This window comes from Pseudonaja textilis, chromosome 1 (assembly GCF_049901715.1).
Source record: "Pseudonaja textilis isolate UNSWEBS1 chromosome 1, rPseTex1.2, whole genome shotgun sequence".
Classification (NCBI taxonomy): domain Eukaryota; kingdom Metazoa; phylum Chordata; class Lepidosauria; order Squamata; family Elapidae; genus Pseudonaja; species Pseudonaja textilis.
The window spans coordinates 274743436-274753300 of NC_141990.1; the positions used below are offsets into that span (position 1 = coordinate 274743436).

General features: G+C 35.5%; 1 long non-coding RNA gene across 1 annotated transcript; it reads left to right on the forward strand.

Annotated features, from left to right (window-relative positions):
- The first annotated feature begins 309 nt into the window (after positions 1-309).
- LOC148128218 (uncharacterized) lies at positions 310-8533 on the forward strand. Its single transcript, XR_015741494.1, has 3 exons — positions 310-546; positions 1325-1398; positions 8366-8533. It is a non-coding gene; the product is annotated as an uncharacterized LOC148128218 (long non-coding RNA).
- The last annotated feature ends 1332 nt before the right edge of the window (positions 8534-9865 follow it).

A 9865-nucleotide genomic window follows, 5' to 3' on the forward strand; every position in this document is an offset into this window, starting at 1 on the left:
ATAAAGTACCTGTATTCACATTATTTTATGTTGTACAGGTGATTTTATACATACATACATACATACATACATACATACACACACACACACATACACACATACATATGCATATATATATACATATATATACATATATACATACATATATATAATAAGATGACCAGAAGTTATTACTTAGAAAAACTTTTTTATTTTCACATAGAGATATAAATTATGATATGTGGAGGCTGAAATCATCTGCATTTTTCTTGATTATTTTCATTTTTTTTGTTCCAGAAACAACCTTGATCTGTGGGGAGAAACATTTTAGAGCTTTCTCAGTTTTGCAGAAAATTTTCTACAGTTGAATGCTAATTCTACTGCCCCGCCTCCACCCCTTTTATACTTCCTCGTCAAAACCTGCCTTTATGAGAGACCCATATTATTAAATAGCCGGCTGCACCAATGATTTCTACTGCTTTGAGTGGCATTTCTCACCCCACCGATCATTACCCAAACACACTTTGCTGCTAATTTCCTGGAAGATTCAAACGTTCTTCTTTCAAGGTCATCTCAAAGGATAGTTTAAAGAGCTTTTTTCGCCTGTAAAATATGTATATTTACAAAAGCATGCATAAATGGTCACTAAGGAAGATAAGCTATCAGAGAGTAAAAAGATGTCTTTTCTTATACAGTTCACACACCAGTGAAGCAGATAAAATTGGTTTTGTACCTAGCCTATGAATACACTGTTAGGAACTCTGTCCTGAAAATTGATCTATGCTACTGAGATAAAATTGAATGCATCTCTTTTCATAAATATCTAACTGTGCCATTAAAATTTGATGGTGCTTGCCTAAATACCCATCAGCTACAGTTCCACCACCGTGTAGCATATCACATGCAAAAGGGACCTTTGTGATGGACTGTGTAAGGACATGCTAGGTTTCATCAAACATATGTAGAAGCCACCAAAAATATTTCAGCGTAGCGGCAATTGTTAAAACTCTCAGGTCATTTACTGAATCTTATGGCCCAGTCATATTATTAGAAGATGTACAGCTTTGAATGGTGATTCAGAAGGAATGGGACTTTTCATATATGAATATAAAGGCAATAATAAGGAATAGATTTGCCGATTTGGCTAATGGCTCCTGAGCAAATACATTAGAAGAATTCATCAAAATGATAAAACTAAGCTCAGTTTTTTGAAAAGATTCTCTGTTCATATAAACATGCTATAACATACCAAACTCTGTTTAAGCCTTTTTAAAAAAAGTCCAGTTAAAAAGGACTGGCAAATCTCTTCTTCTAAATTTCCATCTTTTTTTTGATGATTATTAAGGAACAGATAACCCATGGGAGAACCACACAGCTGATAATTGCTTCAATTAAATGAAAACCTGACAATAGTAAAAAGTAAGTAATCGAAAGTAAAATAATGCATATAGCCACTAATAAACCTTGATGCCACATATCAGTTAATAGATTCTAAGTCTTGAATTCTAAGGTAATTTCATACCATAATAAAAGAAACACAGTTAGAGAAGTGGTTTTATGTTATATTCTCTTCTTTCCATTCCCTTTTCTTTCTTCTTATGCTTGTTTCAAATGGATTTTCTGCTCTCCCTGCCAAATCTCCATTCATTACTAACTAGTGGATGCAACTTCAAAATTGTCCTGGAAGGGGGTAACTTGAGCTCCTAGCAAGGTTTTCCAAATAAGTCCACACAATCTGATGAGTTCTGCCTGCATAGTTCTCTAAGCATGATTGCTGCTAGACTTCATGACTAAGTGAGTGTGCTGTGTTTTCATTCTTTTGTTATCACAAAGCTGTTCCACAAGAGTGCCCTGCTTTGAATGAAATCCCAGCGTCTATGGTTGGTCATACAGTCAGCCATATATTTAAACTGGATCTGGATTTTTTTCACCTATTGAACCCATCACAAGGCAGATGTTGTATAAAGGTGTTAATGATATAATCACAGAAGTAAAGATGCTTTTTGAGATTCACTAAGGGTGATTTTGCCAATACCTATGGTGTTCAAGTGGTACTCCAGATGCTAAGGTGTCTACTATTATAATTGATGCTACACTTGCTTTCTTTTGCTATAGTCATTCTACTTCTACTAGCAATTCCTTATATTTTTCTCAATTTTTTTCTCTTTTTTTCTGCTGTCTCCAGGTATTATAATACTTATTATCCAGACCAGGGGTGTCAAACTCACATCATAATGTGGTGTCACATGACACATTGGGACTTTTCTCCCCTTCAGGTAACTGGATGTGGCTGTGTCCAGAATGTGACACCTCCTGCCCACATGATCTAGACTAAAAACAGATAACAGATAATCAGAGTTGGAAGGGACCTTGTAGGTCATCTAGTCCAATCTCCCACCCAAGTGGGGGACCCTACACCATTTCTGACAAATGGCAGTCCAATGTCTTCTTGAAAGTCTCAAGTGATGATGCTCCCACAACTTCCGAGGGCAAGCTGTTCCATTGGTTGATTGATCTCACTGTCAGAAAGTTTCTCCTTATTTCCAGGTTAAATCTCTCCTTGTTCAGTTTCCATCCATTAACCTTGTCTGCCCTTCGGGAGCTTTAGAAAATAGCTTGATCCCTTCCTCCCTGTGGCAGCCTCTGAGATATTGGAACACTACTATCATGTCTCCCCTGGTCCTTCTCTTCACTAAACTAGTCAAGCCCAGTTCCTGCAACCGTTCATTGTATGTTTTAGCTCCAGTCCCCTAATCATCCTGGTTGTTCTTCTCTGTACTTTTTCTAGAGTCTTAACATCTTTTTTATAATTGGTGACCAAAACTGGATGCAGTACTCTAGGTGTGGTCTTACTAAGGCTTTATAGAGTGGTATTAGTACCTCACTTGATCTTGATTGTATCCCTCTGTTAATGCAATTTACGATTGTATTAGTTTTTGGGGCGGCTGCTTTACACTGCTGGCTCTTAAGGTAGCACTTCACACTGCTGAAACTTAAGGTAGCATACTTAATATCACCTGTTCTATTTATTTTCCTCACAAGAACCAAAATGTGAGATGATGAACTCAGAAAAAATATCACCCAGTAAATTTCCATAGAGCATACGGGGCTCTAGTTTAACAATCATGATGTCATACTAGCTATATCTTGTTCACAGACTGGAATTGGCTTGGGAAAAAAAGAGTTTATACAAGTTTGGCATAAATTATGGGTAGAAATGACTCAGCTAATTTGTCCACTATTGGGGAGAAAGGAAAAATGAATAAAAAGCATTGACTTCCAACTTTTTTTTAGCACTGTAGAAAATAATAACATCACAGCCTCAACTTTTTACTTTTGTGCAATAATAAAAGCTAGCCATTTCTATAACAACAAACCCATCTAATCAGCAAATTCAAAATCAAAGTTTCATTTTTTTTTCATCACAAGCACAAAACCCAGAAACGATTTCCAAATGGAAATTTGGAAATATTTTCCTTCTACTCCATACTTCCTCCTTTTCCCTTTTCCTTCCCTTACTTTCCCAATATTTTCATTTTCTTTGTATTTTATACTCTGAGAAACTAATAAAGGTTTTTCCCAGTTTTTTTGTCTACCAGTTTTGGGATAGGGAGAGCCAAGTACATTTTGTGCACACCAAGTACACACTCCAGACATATTTGGGATATTTTTGTATTTTAAAGTCAAGGAAATAATTTGGTAGAGTAATTTATAAATTACTTTAAAACTACAGTGATTTCATTCTTGATAATTACTACAGCCCTTTCTTTGTTGAATTATTTGCACATTGTGTCAAAGGAGAATAATCATTTTGTTCTAACAGTATACAGTTTACACAACTGGATATTCTGAACAGGACCATGGGAGGACTGGAAAAAGATATACTTTTAAGAGCAAGAGACTTATCATTCCAATTCTGTTGGTACAACATCCAGAAAGCATATTGCTTCTAACCTGGATGTATCATGTAGCCATAATAATTAATCATTATTCCTAGCTTTATTCTATGTCTTGTATTTTCAAATTTTAAATCAAACTAGGCACTATGTGAATAAATACTTCCCTTTATCTGTCCTGAAGCTAAAGTTCAGCTTGACCCCAGATTTCACAACAATGTGAACAAAATTTCTCTCTGTCCATTTGTTCCAATTCCATTCAATGCATAACTTTCTACCTTTTTATGTTATTGTTCTGCTAACCTTAGCGAATCCAAACCTAAGATCTTATGTGGATACCACTGCTCTAGAAATATCTCCCTTGGTAGTCTTGGGAAATCAGTGTGCCATAAGCAAAGCCACTAGCTCCAAGCATGACCTTTATTTATAAAACTACATTTGGAACTCTAAGAGGCATTCTCAGATTTTTTTTAATGGTGGTATTTTTGGTCCAGTGCTTTGATTGGAATGCTTTTATCTGCTCGTCAAATAAGACAATACTACTATAAACAAAAATAGTAGAGAGCAAGGTGGAAAGGAGAATGAGGTAAGTTTTCAAATTTGCCCTCTGCCTTCTTGCCTCAGCTTTGACATTCTGTTTTCAACCTCTTTCCTCTGACGCTTAGCAGGAAAGCTGCCATTTTCACTGCTGTGATACACTGGGCCAACATTTCTATTAAATGTTCCCACAAGCAGCCCCCATTCCCTTTTTGAGCAAGTTTCTGCAGACCCTGTCAGCATGTAGGTGAAGTGAGGATGTTATGCCCTACTGCTTTTGTGTCAAGAGGAGCTTAAAACCTGCTCACCTGAGTAATTCTATCAAGTTTGCTTTTCCCCATTCCAAATAGCACTACTGCTCATATCAGGAATGCTGGCTGAGGTGCATGAGAGACTTATAATCTTGCAGACAATAAAAAGAAAAAACTTTAAAGTTTTAAAAAATGGATCTTGATCAGGTTCACCTGTGGAAGACTGAAATTTTAGACTCCTGTTTTTGCCTTTGTGGGGTTCTGGGACTGAACTGAAGTGGAGAAAAGACATGCTTCAATGTCTATTCAAAATGGAAAAAAAAAAACCCTCAACCCAAAATGGGCTGAAAGTTTTCAACTTGACTTCAATCTGTTTACTCTGGCAATTCAATCTCATTCCTTGACATCTGCCTTCCCCAAAATTGGCTACCCCTTGGTTAAAGCTACAGCAATCTGGGGAGAAAACAATCTTTACTTTGGTCCCCTGCCTCAATAAATTTGCTGAAAGAAATTGTGTGTGTATGGTATTGGAAATGTATAAGCACATACCGCATGGCCTAATTAACTGCTGTTTGTTGCACCACAATTTCCACCCACTGAAGCAGCCCGTGAGGATTTGGACGGAGTTATTTTAAATCCACATCCCAAAACATTGCTCTACTTTAGGGGAGGATCCTAAAATGATCTATTATTCAAAGCATGCAGCCATTTTTTAATAGCAATTTGGAAAGCAAAATTAAAAAAAGAAAAATATTGCTCAGTGCATGCTTTTTCTAATTTGACTAAATGTACTTTTTGTTTCTCTATATTTTACAGGCTTTCACTGATAGGGCAAAGCAAATTGAGTTCATGTTTTTTGCCTGTTTATTAATGGCATGATAGAAAGAGACTAAAACTGACAAGACAATCTCGGCATGCTTACTCAGAAGTAAATCTGAGATCAGTAGGACTTACTGTCAGATAAGTGTGTTTGAAAACTGCTTGAATTAAGCAGGTTGCCTACTCGTCCAGGAATAGGATTCTTAAATGTCTTATCTTCTGTAGATTTCTGCTCTTTTTATCTAGATCCACTTACTAAAATCCAAGGCCTATGGTCTTGTTTAATATCAGCTAGTAATAATGAGCTCTCCAGCTAAATACAGCTATATTCTAATATTAGCTGCCTCTTTCGAAGCCTTCATTGTATAAACCCTTCAATGTCAAGGCATTTAGGAGCACTCTAGCATCAATCAAAGTTTTGCGTCCAGTAAGTGCCTGCTTGCATTTACATGAAATATTCATACTGCATTCCGTTTTGCTTTTTCTCTCTCCTAATCATCACTTTTAGGAAGAAGCTACAATCATCTCAGTTAGGGAAGGGCATTATGGGATGTGTGGTACCTTTCAATGTCAGACTTCCTGCAGATAGCTAGTTCTGTAATGAGGCAGCACACACACTACAGACTACCAAGGGTTTTTCTCACACAGCCTTGCCTTATTATCATGTACAATTCATCTTCAAGTATACAACTTAGACCAAACGAAAGTAATCAATTAGCCAAAGCAACCCTGTCAAATAGCTATTTCAAATGTTGACAGAAAAGAAGTATTTAACATTTCTTTAAAGTGAGCGGGATTTCTCCCACCCTTAGCTGTTTCCACTCCAAAATAGCAGATGGGGGGATTCCTTTTCCATTTGTATTAATTATATAAGCTGCCATTTAATTCTCTTTATTTAAAAAAAGCAGTCACTGTTTAATCTTTTCAACAGAAAATTATTCTTTTGCGGATATATTTTAGGAAGTGGTGCATTTTAACATAATGAAAATGGCTACTCTTACTGTACCGAGACAAATCATTACAGTAAATTACTAAAATAAAGGCTCAGAACACTTAGAAACTGCTAAGGATACATTATTTTTTTGAATACAACCTTTGATCTAACTTTTAACGTATTGATAGTAGCAATAAAGTAGTAATAGTAGTAGAAGAGGAGGAGGAGGAAGAGGAAGCCTCATTTTAACTGAAAAATCTTGCAAGAAAATAGACCTCATCAGAACAGTACATTTCACTTTTCTTTTCCATCATGTTTATTTTGGAACAAATAAATAAACAATAATATAGTTTCAGCCTAAATATTGGTATTCATCAGATAAAAGAGAGGAGTTATATAATCAGAATAATATACATTTGTAACTTTATTTTAAGAGCATCTTACTTTAATTGGATTTTAGTTTTAGAAGAATCAACCAAATTATAGCAGAGGTTTTAGTAAGCCACACTGCATTCACTAATATGTCTGATATTTTTTTACTTTTTGGTAATTAAGTAAGATAATTTTGTGGTAACTGTCTCCTTAGAAATTTAGTACAAATTACAAATTACAAAGTGAAACCTGTTTATCTTGTTATTTTAGAAGTGCTATTTACTTTAAAATTGTTTAAAATGGAAGATATCATGTGTACTACAGTTTTTTTATAAAATATTCAGTGTTCGTACTTCAGAATAAATATAATAAAAATAATGAAAGTTAAATACAATCTAAATTAATCTATAAATAATATCCTATTAACTTAAGAGTCAGTAACAGAAATACATAGTAGATAACTGACACTTGTTCAACACAGAAATAATCTGAGATTAAAACATTCCAGCAAATATATGTATGTATGTATGTATGTATGTATGTATGTATGTATGTATGTATATGTATATGTATATGTATATGTATATGTATATGTATATGTATATGTATATATGGTATTCAGCTTTGTTCGGGTATTTTCCCACGTCATTGTAGTTGTGCTTTTAAAGTTGTAGCAACGTTGCGGCAGAATCTCATCTGCCATCATCAGGCTTCTGTATTGTGTTCGTCTGTGAGTCAGACTTTTACAGTGGTTTCAGTTTTAAATTTGGGGCTAGCCTATTGCTGTGCCAGAATGGTTTTTTTCTTCATCCTGATTGGTTGGGAGTCTTGGTCTCTGTTTATTGGTCTTGGAGTTTGCTGTGTTCTGCTTGATTGGCGTTTCTAATATCTTCTGTCTGTTTTGTGGCTCTTTTTGTGTCTTGATTGGCTGGCAACATTGTGTTCCTTTATTGGAGGCCTTTAGTGCAGCTTGGCTCTGAGTAAATGGATGGCTATCATTTGTTAGGAAGCTAGGCTTCATCTGGGTGCCTGGTTGGGATGTGTGTGGGCTGGAGGTATCAGGGGGGATCTGTTTGTGCCCAGGTGTTTGCCTGGCTAGTGATGTGGAGATTTTTTTGTTTGTGAGTGCAGGCTTCCAAATGATTGACAGTCTGGTGGAATCATCTCTTCTATTCATGCTTTCAGGTCTTTTTTAATCTCCATGGCTTCTCTGATAATTCTGTGGCTGGGGTTTTCTATAGTTTTATATATATATATATATATATATATGGTATTCAGCTTTTTTCGAGTATTTTCCCATGTCATTGTAGTTGTGCTTTTAAAGTTGTAGCAACATTTCAGCAGAATCTCATCTGCTATCATCGGGCTTCTGTATTGTGTTAGTCAATGACGTGGGAAAATACCCGAAAAAAGCTGAATACCATACATGTAAGTACCCACGAAAACTTAAGAAAACAAATATATATATGCATGATGTTGAGTTTGTTTTGATTTTATTTTCAAAGAGATGATCTTGCCTCGTAATATTTCCAGCAGAATGACTTTTGGAAGAAATCACAATAGTATTTTATTTTCAGGGACAATTTAAGGAAGCAAGAAGATCTCATTTTGTATGTGAAATAGGTTGGCTGCCCTTTGCCTGAGGAGATTTCACTGTTGTGAAAGAATTAATTCATGGAAAGGTAAGGCATTTCCTTACATTTGAAACCAGTTTTCCCCCTTATTTCTTAAAATTAGATGGTCCTGTTAGATATTAAAAGCCTTTTGAGAAGCACAAAGCATCCTTAGCTCATTGGACAGGTTCTCATCATATATCAAGAACAGTTAAAATGTGGAAGGAAGTTTATTTCCGAAGTTTTGTCTGTACTGAAATGTAGATGTTCAGGCCTACTATAGCAACCAAGAAGGGCCAGTGTTACATTTTTACCCATGGTCTCTAAATCACATTTACCCATGGTCTCTAAATCATACATGTAATTTGTGTCAGTATGGAAATACTGTAAAGAAAGTGAGAGAGAAAGAGAGATAATGTTGTTGTTCTTGACAATGATTATGCTATGGTTTAACACTATAGGTATGAGTTTTAGCTTATAATATTGTATAGTGATGGATGCCACATTTGGGATTTGTACTAAGGTGTAGCTTAACCTAATATCTTGAAGAAGACTACAGAAAAAAAACTCTTAAATAAGAGAAGCTTTGACCGTAAGGTGTATCATATATATGTAGTTATGCTTACTAATTGATAATGCATTTTTAATATTTTTTTTACAAATATTAAAATGATTGTCACCCTTTCAAACTCTGGAACCTGATCTCCATAGCAGTTATATTCACTGAAAACAAATGTCCATAGTAGATGAGAATGAGTTCATCCATGAACATATTAAATATAATTTTGAATGTAATATAGGCAATCCTCAATTTATGACCACAATTGGGTTCAGAATTTCCACCGTAAGTCTGTGTGGTCAGAAGTTGAATCCTCATGTGGCCAGATCAATTTTATGATGATTTTTATCATGGTTGCTAAGCAAATCATGTGGTCATTAAGTGAATTCAGCTTTCCCAGTTAATTTTTTTTTCCAGAAAATGTCTGGGAAAGTTGCAAATTGCAATCATGTGGCTACAGGATGCTACAACTGTCATAAATGTGAGCTGGTTGCTAAGCATCCAAGTTGCAATCATGTGATCACAGGGATGCTGCAATAGTCAAAAGTGCAAAATAGAGTCATCAATCACTTTTTCTGAAGGTATCACAATTTTGAACCAATGTTAAATGAACACTTGTAAGTCAAGGTGTACCTGAATGACAAATAATATTGGCTTCTCAATGTTATGAATTATTCTGGAAAAGGAAAAATAATTCTGACAAGAGCGATTGGTCCATAATACTCAGTACTTATCTGTAGATCTGGGGCAGCATGCAGGGCAGCAATCGTGATAGAGTAATATAGTTCCATCTCTTGTTTTTCAGCAACCCAGAAGCATCTAGTGTGAGAAACAAATTGCTTAACTGGGACAGGTTTTTGCTGTTCTAGAATGGCTATTCTTATGTTCTTATGGGATATGGTAAG